At 39.0% G+C, this 22,229-nt stretch overlaps 1 protein-coding gene across 7 annotated transcripts in view; it reads left to right on the top strand.

The window, feature by feature from the left end:
• The window catches only part of ELMO1 (engulfment and cell motility 1), a 576,489-nt gene that overhangs the window by 53,312 nt on the left and 500,948 nt on the right, over positions 1–22,229 (top strand). The window contains exon 2 of one of the 7 annotated variants that reach the window (XM_060107542.1): positions 3,645–3,732. The exons of 5 other annotated variants lie outside the window; for them this stretch is intronic. The gene's annotated coding sequence lies outside the window, so the exon portion shown is untranslated. Of the gene's footprint in view, positions 1–3,644; positions 3,733–11,931; positions 11,966–22,229 lie in introns of those variants that run through there. One more of the 7 variants, XM_060107547.1, reaches the window with a different exon arrangement.

Here is a 22,229-nt window from a genome sequence, read left to right as displayed (position 1 = left end):
ATTTTTTTACTGGGTCAGGTGCTGTGATGAGTACCAACCTCTGCGGACCAGTGAAAAGGATTAGAAGTAGAATCACCTGAAAGATGGCATTCAAAGCAGGTAGGGCCTGTGGTCTGCTTAGGGATGTATAACTTTCACCTGCGTTCTGTTGCTAGCCCTCCTTGCATCTGGGAGTAGGGGCTGGGGTGGCGGGGAAAGGCAGGCAATAACAAGAAATGTGTCCCTTGGGGTCTCCTACTAAGCTGTGCCTCTGTCGGTCAGATTTCCTATTTGATGGAAATAGTTCTGCCCTCTCCAGCTCTGCCAGGCATCCCCCTTGGAGAGAGGGGTGGGAACTGGATGTGAAACTGATGTGAAACTGATCCCACTCCTCCAAGTGGCCAAGTGGCTGGAGGCTGACAGCTGTGTAAGGAAACGCTCCCTGTCATGGGCTTTGGGTCCCTGCTCAATCAAAAGGCAGACTTTTTACTCCCAGTGACAGCTGCAAAGTACAGATTTCTGGTGGGGCACTAGCTCTGAATTCCAAATACCATTTGAGTTTCAAAAGCGTCTACGTTTCCACGTCTCTGGTGCTCTTTTACAACTTGGCACTGTGATAGCCGATGCACGGCCATCCACTTTTACTAAGAATTCTAGCCAAATGATTTGCGGAATGGGAGCACAGGTGATACTTAAGGCTTTGCTCCTTGGGGGATGAAAGTGGTGCGGAATGTGCTCTGAATTTCAAGAGATGAGAAAGGTGGGTGGTATGGGGACGGAAGGCGATGAGATTTTGGAAGCTGGGTGACGCCTGTGAGGCTGTGGAAAACATGTATTTCTGTTTACAATGATTAATTTTTGTTTCAGAGAGCAGCTCTCCCTACTGAGGGTTGCATGTGCCAGAGAGTTAATAAAGGATCCTGGGGACACCCGTGCTTCATGCTTTATGCATGCCCATAGGTGGAGGTGGAGGCATTTGGATCTAGTACAACTTGACAGTCTATTTCCTGTGGTTGAGGGATGGCTGGATTCGCTACTGTAAGAGCAGGATCTGGAGCCTAGCCCTTCGCCCAAGCTGTCATTCTTGCCTGTTAATGCAGGATGGACGGTGTTATCTTCTAACTTTGATAATTTGTGACAGAGATTCTTGCATAGCTGAGATGTTTTAACAATGGATTAAAGTGTACAGATTTCAAGTAACAACTTCTTTGCTTCTGTTTGAGGCAATACACTTGACTGTCCACATTCATGTTAATGCAGTGGTGGAAAATAAATCTCAGTGTTTTAAAATAGACTTTAAAAAGCATTACCAAGACTACTCAGTGCCTTTAAAAAAAATCCTCCTCCTGAACTTTGAAAATCTTTCTCTCCAAACATAAAGGAAAGGTCTTACATGGCTGTTTTGCTTAATGTGGGCTGGTTTTATTTTGGACTCTTTGAAACCCAGCACGAAGGCTAAAATTCTGCTATGTAGAGAAGTAAAAATGAAAGAAATGGTGAGGTTTTGGTTGTGCTAAATTAAAGTGACAAGGTACAGATAACAGGGCACGGCTGTGTCCACAAATTAGCCCTCTCTAATTTGCTGCTGTGGAAAGTAGTGCTTTGGTGTTGCATTGTAATTTCTTTCTTGAATTAAAAGTTAAAAAAAAAAGAAAGTCTACTTTGCTCAAAAGAGGAAACCTGAAAAACTCAAGCCTTTCAGTATTTAAATGGCCTATGGTTCCCTGTGTGCAGGGAACTATTTGAGCAAATCCTGCTTCAAAAATATGTAAATTACATGGTTTTATTTTTAGAAGCCACACTATGTGTTGGATTGTTTTGTGTGCTACTTAAAGTTATCCTTTTCCAAAGTTTTTGTTGTAATTCAGAATGTATTTTGCGTTGAGCAGGTGGCAGCTGTATTTTGTGTGGTCTCTTGTGTAAATACAGTACCACGTCATGTACAGAATAGATTTCTGATGGCTGGAGGGTGGGGCGGGAGTTGGGGGGAGAAGAACAAGGCTCCCTTCTCCAACTTCTGTCTAGTTCTGTGCAATAACTATACCGGTGGGGAGCCAGGATGACATTTGGTTTCCCCAGTCACAAAATGTCTTACCCCAAATTATGATATTCTTTTCCCCAAAGTCAACTTCCCAGAAGGCTGAAATGTCATTTTGCAAAGTGTGGTGGCACATGAACTATTTTATTATATTACAGAAAATCAGCTGCACAGATTGCAGAACAAAAGTCAGGATTGTTGATCACAACACTTTAAAAAAATTGCAATTTATGATCATTTGTCTTTTGTTTTCAGTTTCTATGGGTATTTGCTCAAGGAGAGACCCATGACTCCACATCAGACCGTCCATTCCTGGGTGCTGACACTTTCGCCCTCCTTTGAGGCTTTAATTCGTCATGACTCATTCCACACAAACATCTAAGATGTTTCCTAAAGTGTGTTCCACAGATCATTAACAGATGTGATGTTTAAAGAGTTCCACAGTCAAATTTGAGAGACACTGGGAAAAACAAAGCTAAAAGACTGCTTTACTGAAGGACTTTTCCAGGGCCTTTAACAGACAAATGTGCATGTGAATTGTCAGGACAGTAAGTTCATCTTCTTGCTGTGTCCTCACCTGTGGTCTCTTTTGAAAGGGCACCAATCTCATTCATGAGGGATCCACCTTCAGGAGCTAATCACCTCCCCAAACCTTACCTTCAATACCGTCACACTGGGATTAGGTTTCAACAGAGGGAATTTGGAGATGCAGACATTCAGTCTGTAACATAATGGTTCAATGAGAGGCTGCGTGTGAAGGCACTGAGTTCAGGGCCTGGGAGACCAGCGTTAGACTGTTGGGAGACGTATCAGGAAACCTGCCATCCTCTTCTGCAACCCCTTCCTCCTCAGTGAGGCTCCCTAGACAGGAATAATCTGCCCTGCTACCTTATGCCTATTATCCAAACCTTGATTCCTCCTTCCTTATTCCTCTCTTCCTCCCCAACAGTCTGCTCATAACAAGCCCAACATTCAATAGGCTTCCAAAGAAAAGGAAACCTGCATTCTTTGTTTTTTAAATTGTTTTTCTTTTCTTAATTAATTTTTTTTTTGGCTGCGTTGGGTCTTCGTTGCTGCACGCGGGCTTCCTCTAGTTGCGGTGAGCAGGGGCTGCTCTTCGTTGCACTGTGCGGGCTTCTCATTGTGGTGGCTTCTCTTGTTGCAGAGCCTGGGCTCTAGGCACGTGGGCTTTCAGTAGTTGTGGCACGCGGGCTCAGTAGTTGTGGCACGCTTGCTCAGTAGTTATGGCTCACGGGCTCTAGAGTGCAGGATCAGTAGTTGTGGCGCAAGGACTTAATTGCTCCCCTGCATGTGAGATCTTCCCAGACCAGGGATCGAACCCATGTCCGCTGTGTTGGCTGGCAGGCAGATTCTTAACCACTGAGCCACCAGGGAAGTCCCAGATAACTCAATTCTGTAAGCAATACTGGATTGGCTCCCAGACCAGGGAAGCAAATTCTTTGTTTTTGTACGATAAAGGAAATAATTGGGCCAATTAGTGAAATTTGAATAGGAAATCATATACTAGTGTTGTATCAGTTTTAATTTCCTGACTTTGATAATTGTGCTTTGTTTATGTAAGTGAACTTTTTTTTTTTTTTTTTTTTCTGCGCTGCACAACGTGTAGGATCTTAGTTTCCTGACCAAGGATCGAACACGTAATCTTGGCAGTAAAAGCTCGGAGTCCTAACCAGTGGACCACCAGGGAATTCCCTGTAAGTGAATGTTCTTGATCTTCAGAAATACATGTTGAAGTATTTAGGGTAAAAGGGCATCACGTCTACAACTTATTCATATACAGTTATAGGGGAGGAAAAACTATTCTTTTTCCATTATGTTCCTAGTTTCTCCACTTGGGGCCCTGCAAATTAGTCTGAAAAAGACAGAATAATGAGAGAAAAACAAATAAGTTTATTGACACAAGCAGCATGCATACCCAAGGGAGAAACTCAGTGATGAGTGACTCAAAGGGGTGGCTAGGACTTGGGTTTGTATAGCATCTTAACAAAGAACAATAAATTTTAGAAAAGTGATGGGACAAAGGAAAGGGACTTTAGGTTTCCAAGGGTGGCAAACTGTGGGAAGGTATGTGTATGTGAAAACTAATGGAAGGTAAGGGTCAATTTAATAAGGTTCGTTTGTGCAAGTCTACCTGGTGCCACCTCAACTCAGGAGTTAAGGTTGTTATTCTGTTTTCAAGCAGATCAGCAGAGGGCAGAAAGCTCATCCTGTGTCTGCTTTTTAAGAAATTGCCTTCAGTCAAAACAATCCTTGTGATAGAGTGGCATATTTTGGGGTGGTGTACTCTGAACTACTTCACAATTCAGAAAAAAGTAATAATACAAAAAAGAGATAAAACGTTAGTATTTGGGGAATCTGGGTGAAGGATATACTTCATATTCATCTTGGAACTTTTTTTAATTGAAATATAGTTGATGTACAATTTTATATGTTACAGGTGTACAATATAGTGATTCACAATTTTTTAAGATTATACTCCATTTATAGTTATTACAAAATATTGGCTATATTCCCCAGGTTGTACAATACATCCTTGTAGCCAAACTTACACCCAGTAGTTTGTACTTTCCACCCCCCCGCCCTTATATGGCTCCCCCCACCCCCACTGGTAACCACTAGTTTGTTCTCTATATCTGTGAGTCTACTTCTTTTTTGTTATATTCACTAGTTTGTTGTATATTTTAGATTCCATATATAAGTGATATCATGTAGTGTTTGTCTTTGTCTGACTTATTTCACTTAGTATAATGCCCTCCAAGTCCATCCAGGTTGTTGCAAATGGCAAAATTTCATTTTTTAATAGCTGAGTAATATATGTATATATATGTTTTATATATGTATATATATATATACATATATATATATATATAATACATTTTCTTGATCCATTCATCTGTTGATGGACACTTAGGTTGCTTCCATATCTTGGCTACTGTAAATAACGCTGCTGCTTTGAAAGTTGGGATACATGCATCTTTTCAAATTAGTGTTTTTATTTATTTTTTGAATATGTACCAAGGAGTGGAATTGCTGGGTCATGTGGTAGTTCCAGTTTTAGTTTTTGAGAAACCTCCATACTGTTGTCCACAGTGGCTGCAGCAGTTTACATTACCACCAACAGTGTGTGAGGGTTCCCTTTTCTCCACACCCTCACCAACACTTGTTATTTGTGTTTTTTCTTTTTTCTTTCTTTCTTTTTTTTTTTTTTTTTTTTTTGCTAATAGGCAATCTGACAGGTGTGAAGTGATATCTCATTGTGGTTTTGATTTACATTTCCCTGATGATTAGCAATGTTGAGCATCTTTTCATGTGCCTGTTGGCCATCTGCCTGCCCTCTCTGGAAAAGTGTCTAATCAAGTCTTCTTCCCATGTTTAATTGGGTTGTTTATTTTTTTGATCATTTTGGAACATTTATGTAAGTCTGAAATTATTTCAAATTATGAACTCTAAATTGAGTTCAGGAGAGAACATTTAATTTTCTCCCAAACTTCAAAACCATTTCTAAGCTAGTAGTCTCTAAACAGTAGGAAGAAGGCTCTTCTTTTTTAAGTATACGGCAAGTGATTTTGAGATTGCCTTAAATTCATATCAATTAGCTAAAAATATTTCAGACATTATACCTTCTATCCATAGAGTAGTGTGAGTCTTGACATGCTAACAGAGCCACTTAGAATAAAGTGGACCAGTAGGAAGTATTTTTCTAATGCTGAATTTTTAAATAGTCTTAAATAGTCTTTTAAATTCTTAAATAGAAAACTAGTCTGCAATTGAAGATATTTTTACTCATACTGTTCATAAACTTACAGGCTAATCTCAACCCTTGTCATTGAATGTGTTTTAAAAGAGTAAATAAAAATGTACTAAGAAGTGAGAAACCGTAGAGGGGATTTCCTGAAAAGTGAGAGTGATCATGTACTGGAAGCTTGTTGAAGAGTCTTTCCTCCCCTGTGGACTAGGAAGAGGCACAGATACTTGATTTCTCATGGTCTACATGTCAATATACCTGGACATTAGTCTGTGGATGATTCAAGTTTTGACTCTTAAAAATATTTATAGGCCCACAAATTTACATTTTTTATTAATCTTAGGACCTACATCCCATTGTGAAATCACCCATTGTTATTACAAGTAACTTGGGGCTCCCTTGTGAATTGTCACTTATTAGTAGCTAGTTCCTGCAGTTTAACTCTTCAGTAGTGTAGAGTCATAGATTGCTAACTACTTTTATACAGATTTGTATCCATTCTGTGAAGAAGAGTTTTGCCTCTCTCTGCACTTTCCACTGGAACTTTGATAAACTGGCAATCTAGGAGTCTTAATAATTATAACTAATCTAGCTAGAGTAATGGTACCCTGCTTTAGAAAGAGCAGTTCTTTCCTTGGTGATGCTGATCTAATGAATGGATGTAAGCTGTGAAGTCGGACATTTTCTGGGGGTCTGTCCTCACTCTAACGTATCTGTATAACCTTATACAAGCTACAGTCCATCCTCATTATTGGGAGCTTCCATATTTGTGAATTTGCCTACTTGAGAGTAGTAACCTCAAATCAGTGCTTATGGTGCTTTTGTAGTCATTCACAGACATGAACAGAGCAGTGAACATTTGGAGTTACCCAGTGAACAAGTTCCCAGTTGAAGTCAAATAAGGCACTCTGCCTTCTTTTTTCAGCTCTTGTACTGTAAACAGATGTCCTTTTTTCATAGTCTATTTAATGCCATGTTTTCCACATTTTTATGCTTTTTGTTTATAATTTCACTGTTTAAAGTTAGCTCAAAGCACAGTGATAGAGAGTTCTCTGTGTTCCCAAGTGCAGGAAGCCTACGCTATGCCTTAAAGAGAAAATATGTATGCTAATTATCTTTGTACATGAGTGACCGTGTTGTTGCCATGAGTTCAATGTTAATGAATCAACAATACATATCAAATGAGGTGTCTTTAAACAGAAACACACATGAAACCAAGTTATTTATTGATTGGCTGAAGGAAGTATTGTGGCCAGTCACTAGCTTGAGGGAACGTAATTCTGCATTTCCCCTTGGAGCAGTGGTTCAGCATTGGCTAATTTAGTGTTCATGAAGACTCTATAGAGCATAACTACCACGATTAAGGAGAATTAACTCCTTATTTGATCTCTCCGAATCTCAGCTTCCTTATAGGTAGAGTGACTATATTACTCATCATAAAGCCCAGAACGAAGGTGAGAATTTATCAATCGTTATCCTAGTTCAACAGGTGTAAATAAAGACTGTGTCGAGCAGACTGGGTCATATAGTCATCCTATCACAAGTAATGTGGAGATTAAAATACCTAATTGCAGTAGCATTCAACAAATATTTCTTGATCCTCTCCTGTGGGGCTGGGTGTTGTATTGGGCGATAGCTATCAGTGGTAAACAAAACCACCATGTCCCCTGCCTGCATAGAGTTTACTGTCTGTTGGACGAAGGGACATGAATGAATAAACACACAAATAAGTATATTGTCACATGTTTTGACTGATTCTATGAAAGAAAATTACAACCAGTTCTATAGGTTTTAATTGTAGAGAATAAATATCTAATTTTGAAGTTGGGTGTGTCAACTGAAAAAAAATGCACAACCTAAAATTGAGAATTACGTTTTACTCGGTGGACTTTCTGAGGACTCAAGCCCAAGAGGCAGCCTCTCAGATAGCGCTGAGGGACTGGTCTGAAAAGGAAAGGGAGGAGCCAGGATATACAAGAGTTTTGGCAACAAAAACCAGGGAGTCAGAACATCAAAAGATTAATGTTAATTAAAGAAAACCAGACATCTCAAGTTAATGAATTTAGCACTTTTCTATGTATGGGAAGATGGAAGAGTCTGGGCTCACTGAAATCATTCCTTTGATATGCACGTTAGCTATCTGGGGCCAGCATCCTGTTCTTTCCTATCTTGAGTCCTCTCAGGGTGCACTGTTGGGGTCCGCTGTAGTGGCTGATGGCTTGATGGCTGCAACATTCTTTGTTTACTGATATGGCAGGCGACATTTTTCATCCACAGGTAATAAGGCAAGGAAGAGGTCTCTGAAAAGGTGACGTTTAATCCGAGATCAGAAGATGATCTTTAGTTTATCTTTCCAAGTAGAGAGTGAGGTAGGATAGAGCCTGACCCTTTCCAGAAAGACTGTAGTGGCTGAAAAGTAACGAACAAGGAGAGAATGATACAAGATAAGGTCATGGTGAAGATACTAGGAGCAGTGGGAATCCATTGAGGGATTCTGAGTTGAGAAGTGATAAGATATTTTAAAAGTTCTCTGTAGTGGGGCTTCCCTGGTGGCACAGTGGTTGAGAGTCTGCCTGCCGATGCAGGGGACACAGGTTCGTGCCCCGGTCTGGGAAGATTCCACATGCTGCATAGTGGCTGGGCCTGTGAGCCATGGCCACTGAGCCTGTGCGTCCGGAGCCTGTGCTCCGCAACGGGAGAGGCCACAACAGTGAGAGGCCCGCGTACCGCAAAAAAAAAAAAAAAAAAAAAAAAAAAGTTCTCTGTAGTGAGTGGAATTGGGAGTGGGAGGAGAGGAGCAAGTGAATGCAAGGGGCCGCTTAGGAGGCTACTGCAGCAGTCCCAGTGATGTAAACCAACTATACCCCCCGCCCCCGCAAAAAAAAAGAAGTCCCAGCGGAAGTGCTGGTGGCAGTGGAGGTGGAAGAAAACTGGGAGAGATACATGAGGTCAGATCTGCTCGTCTTGGCAGTGAATATGAATGAGCGGGATAAGAAAAAAAAAAAGTTAGGAATGGTTCTTAGATTGCTTGACTAGAGGTTCCACTTCCTGAAAGGGGAAATGTTGAAGGATAAACATTGTGGGGACCAGAGTCAAGAATTTAGCAAATTAGTTGTAAATGTATTTACATAGAAGACCATGGATAAATGCTAGTTTCTTTTCCTGTTTTATATCCTAGCCGTAGCAGTTTTTGGAATTTTTTTTTTTTCTCCATCTCTTTCTCTCTGTGGGTTTGTGTGACATTCACATTTGGTCAGTATTCTTTCATTTTTCATATCAATTTTCTGAACATTCTTTTATGCACATTAGTTGGAAGTCAGTTAACACCCCATCTCTTCAGTGCTGCCACTATCTGAAAACTTTAAGGGTGTATCTGGTCCACATTTCAGATCTGATTCAGGATGCCAGGAAGAGAGAGAACTGGGAGCCAGAACTGGCTTAGATCCTTGTGCAGTCCATGTGGTACCCCAGTGTAGGCTTCTAATGTCACAGTTCTTATATGTACACATCTGAGCTCAGCTGCTGCCCGGGTACAGGCTCCCTCAGCCAGCATGACTGGATTGTGGACGAACTCTCCAGATCCTGTTTTTGAACTTGGGTTTTACTTCTGACTTTTCCTTCTGTCTTTGGGACCTGCTGGGCGGAAAACTTTTCCTCTACCCACTTAGATTGGGTTGGTCTGGGGCTTGCCCATTAACTGACAATAGCCAGATTAAAAGGAGAAAAGAGAAATCTTATTTACCTGTGCTTACAGTAGTACTCAGTAAGGAGTAATTTGTCAAATATTCAGAGGTAAAGATCTATACACCAATTTAAGAAAAGGGAAGGGGGCTTAGAGCTTCAGTGGGAAAGTATGGAAAGTTCTGTTGGGCTCGTTGATGTTAATGGAAACAGAATTCATACTTTCTGGTGGTAAGAGTCACTCTTCCCTCTGAAGGGCAGGTCAGGGGCAACTGTATTATGAGGAGGCTCTGCTCTGAGTTTAGATAATTTTTTTTTTTCTGTAGCTGCTGATTGTTTTGATGTTTTCAGTTTAAGGTAATTTTTTTTTTGGTGGTACGCGGGCCTCTCACTGGTGTGGCCTCTCCCGTTGCGGAGCACAGGCTCCTGACGCACAGGCTCAGTGGCCATGGCTCACGGGCCTAGCGCTTCGAGGCATGTGGGATCTTCCCTGACCAGGGCACGCACCCGTGTCCCCTGCATTGGCAGACGGACTCTCAACCACTGCGCCACCAGGTAAGCCCCAGTTTAAAGTAATTTTAATGCCACTTTGGTGGGCTATTAATTAATCCCTTCAAACTCTAGGTTTCGTTTTGCTCAGGGCAATCCCTACCCATTTGAGACTAATAAGTTGAATGTCAAAAGGAAGGGTTCTGGGTCGCTTTTTTCCTGGCAACTCCTCTATCCTTATGCAAATTTACCCATCTTCTCCCCTTTGAACTGCTCTGCCTACCAAGGATTGTTGGGAGGGGTGACCCTTTCAGGTCACAAAAGGTCATGGCCCTCCCTGTCCTGGGGAGGTACTAGTGTTTCATCCCTCATTTGCATAACTGTGTGAGGCCACAGAGTTGACTCATCCCTGAACAAAGATCTGTTTCTAGTGACCTAAGTTTGCTGACCCAAAGACAGACACATGGTCTGGCAGCTTCCCTTTCTTGAAACTTTAAGACCTGCCACATCCTGTGGATATGGAGATTTTTAGCTAATGGATAATTAAGGGATGCTGTGAATTAAAGGCTCACAGATTTCTTGCAACTTTTTGATCTTGGATAAACAAAAATGTTTAAAAAACAGTGATTATAAGGCCAGGTCTCTGTTCAAAGGTATAATCCTAAACCTTGCTGAGCTGATTCAGCCTTTCCCTCTTGGGCTGCATGAACTGGTCCTTTTTGATTAGGAAAAATTTGATATCTGGTTACTGGTTCATAAAAACAGAAAGATTTTCCTTCTTTTTCAGTTACCAAGTTTTTAGCAGGGAAATGGTAACCTGTTAAGGTGTGATTATGTGTGCTTTTGAGTACTGCTTTGCTTCCAAGGAGAAAAACTGTTAGAGGCATCAGGGAGATAGGAACAAAGAACCAAAAATTACTATGTAAAACTTGTAGATATTTTTTAAAACAATTATGTAATGTTCTTTTTATCTGGCAAGTGATAATGATGCCCTGGATATATAGTATATTGAACTTTCGTGAGACTTTCAAAAATTTATTGTTAAGTTTTTGGACAACATGGAGAAATGGGAGCTAGATGCCTATACAGTTAGATACAAATGGTTGTATAACAACAGCAAAGCTTCAGCAGCCACCTCCTCCTTTTTCCTTCCTGGACTGCTTGGGTGTTCAAGGCACTGGCCTTCAGCCAGGACTCACTGGTATACTGGTCCCTCATGGCCAGAGTCCATTCTGATTGGTCACCGTGCACCCTATGTCTGTGTTAAATATTTTAAATGTGATCTTAGGGTATGAACTACAGCTCTTGGGAAAAGCAAGCTGAAGCTGGGCCAGGGCCATATGAGCACTTTGGGAACTTCATACGTGGTACCCATACCCCAGCTATAATTGAAACGAAAAATAAATCATAGTGTCAGGAAATCCAACACAGTGCACATTTTCCCATGATGTAGACTTCAGCTTTCTGTTTAGAACTATTAAGTAAAAAATTATGTTTTATTTTCTCATGGATTGGATGCTCCTGCTTTGTTAGTGCCTTAAACATGAACCTTTGCTGAGCTCAGAGTGGGCCTCCTAAGGCAGCAGGCAAAGGAGAGAACTGGGGATTATGCATTGATTCTACTTACATTTTGAGCTTCTATTGGTAGTTGCCTTGGCTAAAAGTGAGTAAAAATTGTTTGCATTAGCCATTAAGCATTTATGATAATGTGTAAAGTTGTTTTTTTTAAAAAAGCATTGCTTAAATTAAAATAGCACCATGAGCAAATAAGCCTTAGACTTCTTGTAATAAAAAAAATGAAACAAAATACTCAGCAGAGGCATTTGCCACAAAATGTATATTTATTAAACGACCACTTTGCATATTGGCTTAGTTACATTATTTGCTTTTGGTTTTAGGGTAAATAAGTGTGCCTTTGCCAGAAGAACAGACCTCCCCTAGCACCATCTTCTCTTTTACACCTGACTCTCCTGCTGTCATATGAAATGCTGACTTGCAAAGCAGATGATGAGGTGGGATTTGAGGTGATGATATTTGGGGTGATCTTTTCCTAGAGATGTTACAGTGTACTGTGACTATTTCTCAGCACTGAGAGTCTGGGTGGAAGACTAGCAGATCTTTACAAGCCTCAGGATGGGCTTCTAGCTTCATTTGCCATCATAAAAGCCTGTCTGACGGGGGAGATGTCTCATGATAATCTCAACCTCCCTTCTGCTCTATGCCAGGTTGAAAAGAAAGATAATTATGAAAAAAAGAGTGATGAAGAGAAGCGCCAACTGCCAGATCCCTTAATGAGTGAAGGATTTATCTAGAAACACAGCTGAAAATACCCATTAAATGTGTAAACTAGACTGAAGGGATTGACAGAAAGTAGACTGACAATTATTTATTGAATTACTGCATTTTTATTAGTTTGAAATGCACTTGCATATGTTCCAATTAGCCCTGGGGAGGAGAAAAAAGTATATTAGTAACAATTCAAAGTTATAAAAAATGTTAATTATTAAGCTGCTATAACTCTAAAAATGAGATGTGTAGGTTAGGGTTGGATGGATAGAAAGAGAAATCTATAGAAAATTCTGTTTTGGAACTACCAGGCTTCATGACCTTTGGAAATAAAGATAATAAACATTTATTGAACATTTATTGTGTGCCAGGTTCTCATGGGAGCACTTGGCATCATTTAATCAACGTAGTAACCTTATGAGGTGGCAGTATTATTCCCGTTCTACAGACGGGTAACTGAGGCCTGGAGAGCTTAAGGGAAGGTATTTGGCCAGAGTCACCTGACTACTTAATGACACAGTCAGGATTCCAACCCAGGCCCTCTGACCTCAGAAGTTGTGGTCTTAAACATATGAAGATATGTTTCTTGCCTCTGTCATTTAACTTCTCTGGGCAGTTTTCTTATTTTTAAAATTAAGGATCAGGACTAGATTATTTGTGATTAATCAGAGAGTTTTGAAACTAGAAGCTCATTGCTTTTTTTTTTTTTTAACTGAAACTGAGAAGAGCCAATGTTCATCTCATACTCACCACAAAAGGTCAAGAGAATGACTAAATGGCAATTACTAGCCAGTATTTGTAGTGACTTAAGTCATTTCAGGATTTTACTTTTGACAGTTTCTTTTTATTAGTTTTAGTAACAGGGACATGGAAAAAAGGTACTTCTGAGCCTACATCTCAACTGCTTTCTCATTTCTCTCTGTATGAACCCCACCCCCAGCCCATCATCCCCCGGACTAGCTAAATAATCCCACGACAGGCCATCAGCTCATCAAGGGAGTGATGCAGGAGGTGCATGAGAGGAGGAAATTTCAGGCAAGGAATAAGGAACATGCCACTGATTAAGAGAATCAGGAAGAAACTGCAGTCATTCTGTCCTGTTCACATCTGAAGGTTTTTAAAGTCTACATCAGTAGAAAATATGCTCCTTACTTCTTTAGGAAAGAAACTATTTATTCTTTACCAGATTATAAATTCTTCTGTGTTATGCATAGTTTCTTAAGACATAGCTAACTTAAATATATACAGGAAAGTTTAAAGGTACCTCCAATGTTTATTAATTAGTAAAGGAATGCATCATTCTTTTGTTATTATGCTAAACTTTGGCCTTTCACATAAGTGAAGTTGCTAGGTAAATAAATACCAAAATTTAACATTTTTTTAAAAATTCAAACAGAAAGTCACAAAAAGTATAATCATCCTCATCGGTTCACTCAGTCCCATGTAATTAATTTTTTTTCATCTTGATCTTTTGTTAGCACTTTTATGAATTCATCAGTTTTCCATTAGAGTTCGGAAAATGCTTATTCATTCGGTTCAGCAGTATAGTCAGTTACCAGAAACCTGTACTTGTCAGAGTCTTTTCCATGAATTCCTTGAAGATGAAACCCTTTTATAGGAACATACTTGTAAAGCATCAGAGTACACCCGGAACTGTGTGTAAATGACAAAAGACTTAAAAATGACCACGGTTAAAGACTTGATGAAAGTTCATAATAATACAATTGACAAGGAAATTTAGTTATTTCTGAGATATACATTTTAAAGTAATAACTAGAATTATGACTTATAACATTATACCAGAACACATAAGATTTTTAGGAATCTCATGTAATGTCTGAAACATTTATATTAACATATTTCCATACAAATAACCCAAAGAAAGTTTAGTATTAGTTTTTTTAAATTTTTTTTAATTTAATTTAATTTATTTTTTTATATAGCAGGTTCTTATTAGTCATCAATTTTATACACATTAGTGTATACATGTCAATCCCAATCGCCAAATTCAGCACACCACCATCCCCACGCCCCCACGGTTTTCCCCCCTTGGTGTCCATACGTTTGTTCTTTACATCTGTGTCTCAACTTCTGCCCTGCAAACCGGTTCATCTGTACCATTTTTCTAGGTTCCACACACATGTGTTAATATACAATATTTGTTGTTCTCTTTCTGACTTACTTCACTCTGTATGACAGTCTCTGGATCTATCCCCGTCTCAACAAATGACTCAATTTTGTTCCTTTTCGTTGCTGAGTAATACTCCATTGTATATATGTACCACATCTTCTTTATCCATTTGTCTGTTGATGGGCATTTAGGTTGCTTCCATGACCTGGCTATTGTAAATAGTGCTGCAATGAACATTGGGGTGCATGTGTCTTTTTGAATTACGGTTTTCTCTGGGTTTATGCCCAGTAGTGGGATTGCTGGGTCATATGGTAACTCTATTTTTAATTTTTTAAGGCCCCTCCATACTGTTCTCCATAGTGGCTGTATCAATTTACATTCCCACCAACAGTGCAAGAGGGTTCCCTTTTCTCAACACCCACTCCAGCATTTGTTGCTTGTAGATTTTCTGTTGATGCCCATTCTAACTGGTGTGAGGTGATACCTCACTGTAGTTTTGATTTCAATATCTCTAATAATTAGTGATGTTGAGCAGCTTTTCATGTGCTTCTTGGCCATCTATATGTCTTCTTGGGACAAATATCTATTTAGGTCATCTGCCCATTTTGGGATTGGGTTGTTTGTTTTTTTTAATATTGAGCTGCATGAGCTGTTTATATATTTTGGAGATTAATCCTTTGTCTGTTGATTCGTTTGCAAATATTTTCTCCCATTCTGAGGGCTGTCTTTTCGTCTTGTTTATGGTTTCCTTTACTGTGAAAAAGCTTTGAAGTTTCATTAGGTCCCATTTGTTTATTTTTGTTTTTATTTCCATTACTCTAGGAGGTGGATCAAAAAAGATCTTGCTGTGATTTATGTCAAAGAGTGTTCTTCCTATGTTTTCCTCTAAGAGTTTTATAGTGTCCGGTCTTACATTTAGGTCTCGAATCCATTTTGAGTTTATTTTTGTGTATGGTGTTCGGGAGTGCTCTAATTTCATTCTTTTACATGTAGCTGTCCAGTTTTCCCAGCACCACTTATTGAAGAGACTGCCTTTTCTCCATTTTATATCCTTGCCTCCTTTGTCATAGATTAGTTGACCATAGGTGCATGAGTTTATCTCTGGGCTTTCTATCCTGTTCCATTGATCTATATTTCTGTTTTTGTGCCAGTACCATACTGTCTTGATTACTGTCGATTTGTAGTATAGTTTGAAGTCAGGGAGTCTGATTCCTCCAGCTCCGTTTTTTTCCCTCAAGACTGCTTTGGCTATTCAGGGTCGTTTGTGTCTCCATAGAAATTTTAAGACTTTTTGTTCTAGTTCCTTAAAAATTGCCATTGGTAATTTGATAGGGATTGCATTGAATGTGTAGATTGCTTTGGGTATTATAGTCATTTTCACAATATTGATTCTTCCAATCCAAGAACATTGTATATCTCTCCATCTGTTGGTATCATCTTTAATTTCTTTCATCAGTATCTTATAGTTTTCTGCATACAGGTCTTTTGTCTCCCTAGGTAGGTTTATTCCTAGGTATTTTATTCTTTTTGTTGCAGTGGTAAATGGGAGTGTTTTCTTAATTTCTCTATCATATATTTCATCATTAGTGTATAACAATGCAAGAGATATCTGTGCATTAATTTTGTATCTTGCAACTTTACCAAATTCATTGATTAGCTCTAGTAGTTTTATGGTTGCATTTTTAGGATTCTCTATGTATAGTATCATGTCATCTGCAAACAGTGACAATTTTACTTTTTCTTTTCCAATTTGTATTCCTTTTATTTCTTTTTCTTCTCTGATTGCCGTGGCTAGGATTTCCAAAACTAAGTTGAATAATAGTGGTGAGAGTGGACATCCTTGTCTTGTTCCTGATCTTAGAGGAAATGATTTCAGTTTTTCACCAGTGAGAATGAGGTTTGCTGTGGGTTTGTCATATATGGCCTTTATTATGTTGAGGTAGCTTCCCTGTATGCCCACTTTCTGGAGAGTTTTTATCATAAATGGGTGTTGAATTTTGTTAAAAGCTTTTTCTGCATCTATTGAGATGATCATATGGTTTTTATTCTTCAATTTGTTAATATGGTGTATCACATGGATTGATTTGCGTGTATTGAAGAATCCTTGCATCCCTGGGATAAATCCCACTTTATCATGGTGTATGATCCTTTTAATGTGTTGTTGGATTCTGTTTGCTAGTATTTTGTTGAGGATTTTTGCATCTATATTCATGAGTGACATTGGTCCGTAATTTTCTTTTTTTGTCATATCTTTGTCTGGTTTTGGTATCAGGGTGATGGTGGCCTCATAGAATGAGTTTGGTAGTGTTCCTTCCTCTGAAATTTTTTGGAAGAGTTTGAGAAGGATGGGTGTTAGCTCTTCTCTAAATGTTTCATAGAATTCACCTGTGAAGCCATCTGGTCCTGGACTTTTGTTTGTTGGAAGATTTTTAATCACAGTTTCAATTTCATTACGTGTGATTGGTCTGCTCATATTTTCTGTTTCTTCCTGGTTCAGTCTTGGCAGGTTATACCTTTCTAAGAATTTGTCCATTTCTTCCAGGTTGTCCATTTTATTGGCATAGAGTTGCTTGTAGTAGTCTCATAGGATGCGTTGTATTTCTGCGGTGTCTGTTGTAACTTCTCCTTTTTCATTTCTAATTTTGTTGATTTGAGTCCTCTCCGTCTTTTTCTTGATGAGTCTGGCTAATGGTTTATCAATTTTGTTTATGCTCTCAAAGAACCAGCTTTTAGTTTTATTGATCTTTGCTATTGTTTCCTTTGTTTCTATTTCATTTATTTCTGCTCTGATCTTTATGATTTCTTTCCTTCTGCTAACTTTGGGTTTTGTATGTTCTTTTTTCTTTCGCTCCTTTAGGTGTAAGTTTAGATTGTTTACTTGGGATTTTTCTTCTTTCGTGAGGTATGCTTATATAGCTGTAAACAGCCCTCTTAGAGCTGCTTTTGCTGCGTCCATTAGGTTTTGGATCTTCGTGTTTTCATTGTCATTTGTCTCTAGGTATTTTTTGATTTCCTCTTTGATTTCTTCAGTGATCTCTTGTTTATTTAGTAACGTATTGTTTAGCCTCCATGTGTTTTTGTTTTTTCCCTGTAATTCATTTCTTTCTTTTTTCTTTTTTATAACAAATTTAATCAGTTATACATATACCTATGTTCCCATATCCCCTCCCTTTTGCGTCTCGCTCCCACCCTCCCTATCCCACCCCTCCAGGCGGTCACAAAGCACCGAGATGATCTCCCTGTGCTATGCGGCTGCTTCCCACTAGCTATCTACCTTACGTTTGGTAGTGTATATATGTCCATGCCGCTCTTTCACTTTGTCACAGCTTACCCTTCCCCCTCCCCATATCCTCAAGTCCATTCTCTAGTAGGTCTGTGTCTTTATTCCTGTCTTACCCCTATGTTCTTCATGACATTTTTTTTTCTTAAATTCCATATACATGTGTCAGCATACAGTATTTGTCTTTCTCTTTCTGACTTACTTCACTCTGTATGACAGACTCTTGGTCCATCCACCTCATTACAAATAGCTCAATTTCATTTCTTTTTATGGCTGAGTAATATTCCATTGTATATATGTGCCACATCTTCTTTACCCATTCATCTGATGATGGACACTTAGGTTGTTTCCATCTCCGGGCTATTGTAAATAGGGCTGCTATGAACATTTTGGTACATGTCTCTTTTTGAATTATGGTTTTCTCAGGGTATATGCCCAGTAGTGGGATTGCTGGGTCATATGGTAGTTCTATTTGTAGTTTTTTAAGGAACCTCCATACCGTTCTCCATAGTGGCTGTACCAATTCACATTCCCACCAGCAGTGCAAGAGTGTTCCTTTTTTTCCACACCCTCTCCAGCATTTATTTTTTTATTTTTATTTTTATTTATTTATTTTTTTTGCTGTACGCGGGCCTCTCACTGCTGTGGCCTCTCCCGTTGCGGAGCACAGGCTCCGGACACACAGGCCCCGCGGCCATGGCTCGCGGGCCCAGCCGCTCCGCGGCATGTGGGATCCTCCGGGATCGGGGCACGAACCCGTGTCCCTGCATCGGCAGGCGGACTCTCAACCACTGCGCCACCAGGGAGGCCCTCCAGCATTTATTGTTTGTAGATTTTTTGATGATGGCCATTCTGACTGGTGTGAGATGATATCTCATTGTAGTTTTGATTTGCATTTCTCTAATGAGTAAGGATGTTGAGCATCCTTTCATGTGTTTGTTGGCAGTCTGTATATCTTCTGTGGAGAAATGTCTATTTAGGTCTTCTGCCCATTTTTGGATTGGGTTGTTTTTTTTTTGTTATTGAGCTGCATGAGCTGCTTATAAATTTTGGAGATTAATCCTTTGTCGGTTGCTTCATTTGCAAATATTTTCTCCCATTCTGCGGGTTGTCTTTTGGTCTTGTTTATGGTTTCCTTTGCTGTGCAAAAGCTTTGAAGTTTCATTAGGTCCCATGTGTTTATTTTTGTCTTTATTTCCATTTCTCTAGGAGGTGGGTCAAAAAGGATCTTGCTGTGATTTATGTCATAGAGTGTTCTTCCTATGTTTTCCTCTAAGAGTTTGATAGTGTCTGGCCTTACATTTAAGTCTTTAATCCATTTTGACCTTATTTTTGTGTATGGTGTTAGGGAGTGATCTAATCTCATACTTTTACATGTCCCTATCCAGTTTTCCCAGCACCACTTATTGAAGAGACTGTCCTTTCTCCACTGTACATTCCTGCCTCCTTTATCAAAGATAAGGTGACCATATGTGCGTGGGTTCATCTCTGGGCTTTCTATCCTGTTCCATTGATCTATCTTTGTGTTTTTGTGCCAGTACCATACTGTCTTGATTACTGTAGCTTTGTAGTATAGTCTGAAGTCAGGGAGCCTGATTCCTCCAGCTCCATTTTTCGTTCTCAAGATTGCTTTGGCTATTCGGGGTCTTTTGTGTTTCCATACAAATTGTGAAATTTTTTGCTCTAGTTATGTGAAAAATGCCAGTGGTAGTTTGATAGGGATTGCATTGAATCTGTAGATTGCTTTGGGTAGTAGAGTCATTTTCACAATGTTGATTCTTCCAATCCAAGAACATGGTACATCTCTCCATCTATTTGTATCATCTTTAATTTCTTTCATCAGTGTCTTATAATTTTCTGCATACAGGTCTTTTGTCTCCTTAGGTAGGTTTATTCCTAGATATTTTATTCTTTTTGTTGCAATGGTAAATGGGAGTGTTTTCTTGATTTCACTTTCAGATTTTTCATCATTAGTATATAGGAATGCCAGAGATTTCTCTGCATTAATTTTGTATCCTGCAACTTTACCAAATTCATTGATTAGCTCTATTAGTTTTCTGGTAGCATCTTTAGGATTCTCTATGTATAGTATCATGTCATCTGCAAACAGTGACAGCTTTACTTCTTCTTTTCCGATTTGGATTCCTTTTATTTCCTTTTCTTCTCTGATGGCTGTGGCTAAAACTTCCAAAACTATGTTGAATAAGAGTGGTGAGAGTGGGCAACCTTGTCTTGTTCCTGATCTTAGTGGAAATGGTTTCAGTTTTTCACCATTGAGGATGATGCTGGCTGTGGGTATGTCCTATATGGATGGAATGTCCTATAAATATCAATTAAGTCCATCTTGTTTAATGTATCATTTAAAGCTTGTGTTTGTCATATATGGCCTTTATTATGTTGAGGAAAGTTCCCTCTATGCCTACTTTCTGCAGGGTTTTTATCATAAATGCACGTTGAAGTTTGTCGAAAGCTTTCTCTGCATCTATTGAGATGATCATATGGTATTTCTCCTTCAGTTTGTGAATATGGTGTATCACGTTGATTGATTTGCATATACTGAAGAATCCTTGCCTTCCTGAAATAAACCCCAGTTGATCATGGTGTATGATCCTTTTAATGTGCTGTTGGATTCTGTTTGCTAGTATTTTATTGAGGATTTTTGCATCTATGTTCATCAATGATATGGCCCTGTAATTTTCTTTCTTTTTGACATCCTTGTCTGGTTTTGGTATCAGGGTGATGGTGGCCTTGTACAATGAGTTTGGGAGTGTTCCTCCCTCTGCTATATTTTGGAAGAGTTTGAGAAGGATGGGTGTTAGCCCTTCTCTAAATGTTTGATAGAATTCGCCTGTGAAGCCGTCTGGTCCTGGGCTTTTGTTTGTTGGAAGATTTTTTATCACAGTTTCAATTTCAGTGCTTGTGACTGGTCTGTTCATATTTTCTATTTCTTCCTGATTCAGTCTTGGCAGGTTGTGCATTTCTAAGAATTTGTCCATTTCTTCCAGGTTGTCCATTTTATTGGCATAGAGTTGCTTGTAGTAATCTCTCATGATCTTTTGTATTTCTGCAGTGTCAGTTGTTACTTCTCCTTTTTCATTTCTAATTCTATTGATTTGAGTCTTCTCCCTTTTTTTCTTGATGAGTTGTTCTTGTTTATCTTCTCAAAGAACCAGCTTTTAGTTTTACTGGTCTTTGCTACCGTTTCCTTCTTTTTCATTTATTTCTGATCTCATCTTTATGATTTGTTTCCTTCTGCTAACTTTGGGGTTTTATTGTTCTTCTTTCTCTAATTGCTTTAGGTGCAAGGTTAGGTTATTTATTCGAGATGTTTCCTGTTTCTTAAGGTAGGATTGTATTGCTATAAAGTTCCCTCTTAGCACTGCTTTTGATTCATTCCATAGATTTTGGGTTGTCGTGTCTGCATTGTCATTTGTTTTTAGGTATTTTTTGATTTCCTCTGATTTCTTCAGTGATCACTTCGTTATTAAGTAGTGTATTGTTTACCTTCCATGTGTTTGTATTTTTTACAGATCTTTTCCTGTAATTGGTATCAAGTCTCATAGCATTGTTGTCGGAAAAGATACTTGATACAATTTCAATTTTCTTAAATTTACCAAGGCTTGATTTATGACCCAAGATATGATCTATCCTGGAGAATGTTCCATGCACACTTGAGAAAACTGTGTATTCTGTTGTTTTTGGATGGAATGTCCTATAAATATCAATTAAGTCCATCTTGTTTAATGTATCATTTAAAGCTTGTGTTTCCTTATTTTCATTTTGGATGATCTGTCCATTGGTGAAAGTGAGGTGTTAAAGTCCCCTACTATGAGTGTGTTACTGTCGATTTCCTCTTTTATAGCTGTTAGCAGTTGCCTTATGTATTGAGGTGGTCCTATGTTGGGTGCATATATATTTATAATTGTTATATGTTCTTCTTGGATTGATCCCTTGATCATTATGTGGTGTCCTTCCTTGTCTCTTGTAACATTCTTTATTTTAAAGTCTATTTTATCTGATATGAGCATAGCTACTCCAGCTATCTTTTGATTTCCATTTGCAGGGAATATCTTCTTCCATCCTCTCACTTTCAGTCTGTATGTGTCCCTAGGTCTGAAGTGGGTTTCTTATAGACAGCATATACATGGGTCTTGTTTTTGTATCCATTCAGCAAGCCTGTGTCTTTTGGTTGGAGCCTTTAATCCATTCACGTTTAAGGTAATTATCGATATGTATGTTCCTCTGACCATTTTCTTAATTGTTGTGGGTTTGTTTTTGTAGGTCCTTTTCTTCTCTTGTATTTCCCACTTAGAGAAGTTCCTTTAGCATTTGTTGTAGAGTTGTTTTGGTGGTGCTGAATTCTCTTAGCTCTTGCTTGTCTGTAAAGCTTTTGATTTCTCTATCAAATCTGAATGAGACCCTTGCCGGGTAGAGTAATGTTGATTGTAGGTTCTTCCCTTTCATCACTTTAAGTATATCATGCCACTCCCTTCTGGCTTGTAGAGTTTCTGCTGAGAAATCAGCTCTTAACCCTATGGGAGTTCCCTTGTATGTTATTTGTCATTTTTCCCTCGCTGCT

This window comes from Mesoplodon densirostris, chromosome 9 (assembly GCF_025265405.1).
Source record: "Mesoplodon densirostris isolate mMesDen1 chromosome 9, mMesDen1 primary haplotype, whole genome shotgun sequence".
In the NCBI taxonomy this organism is placed as follows: Eukaryota; Metazoa; Chordata; class Mammalia; order Artiodactyla; family Ziphiidae; genus Mesoplodon; species Mesoplodon densirostris.
Note: the sequence above shows the minus strand (reverse complement) of the source record. Positions and strands in the feature narration are given on the sequence as shown.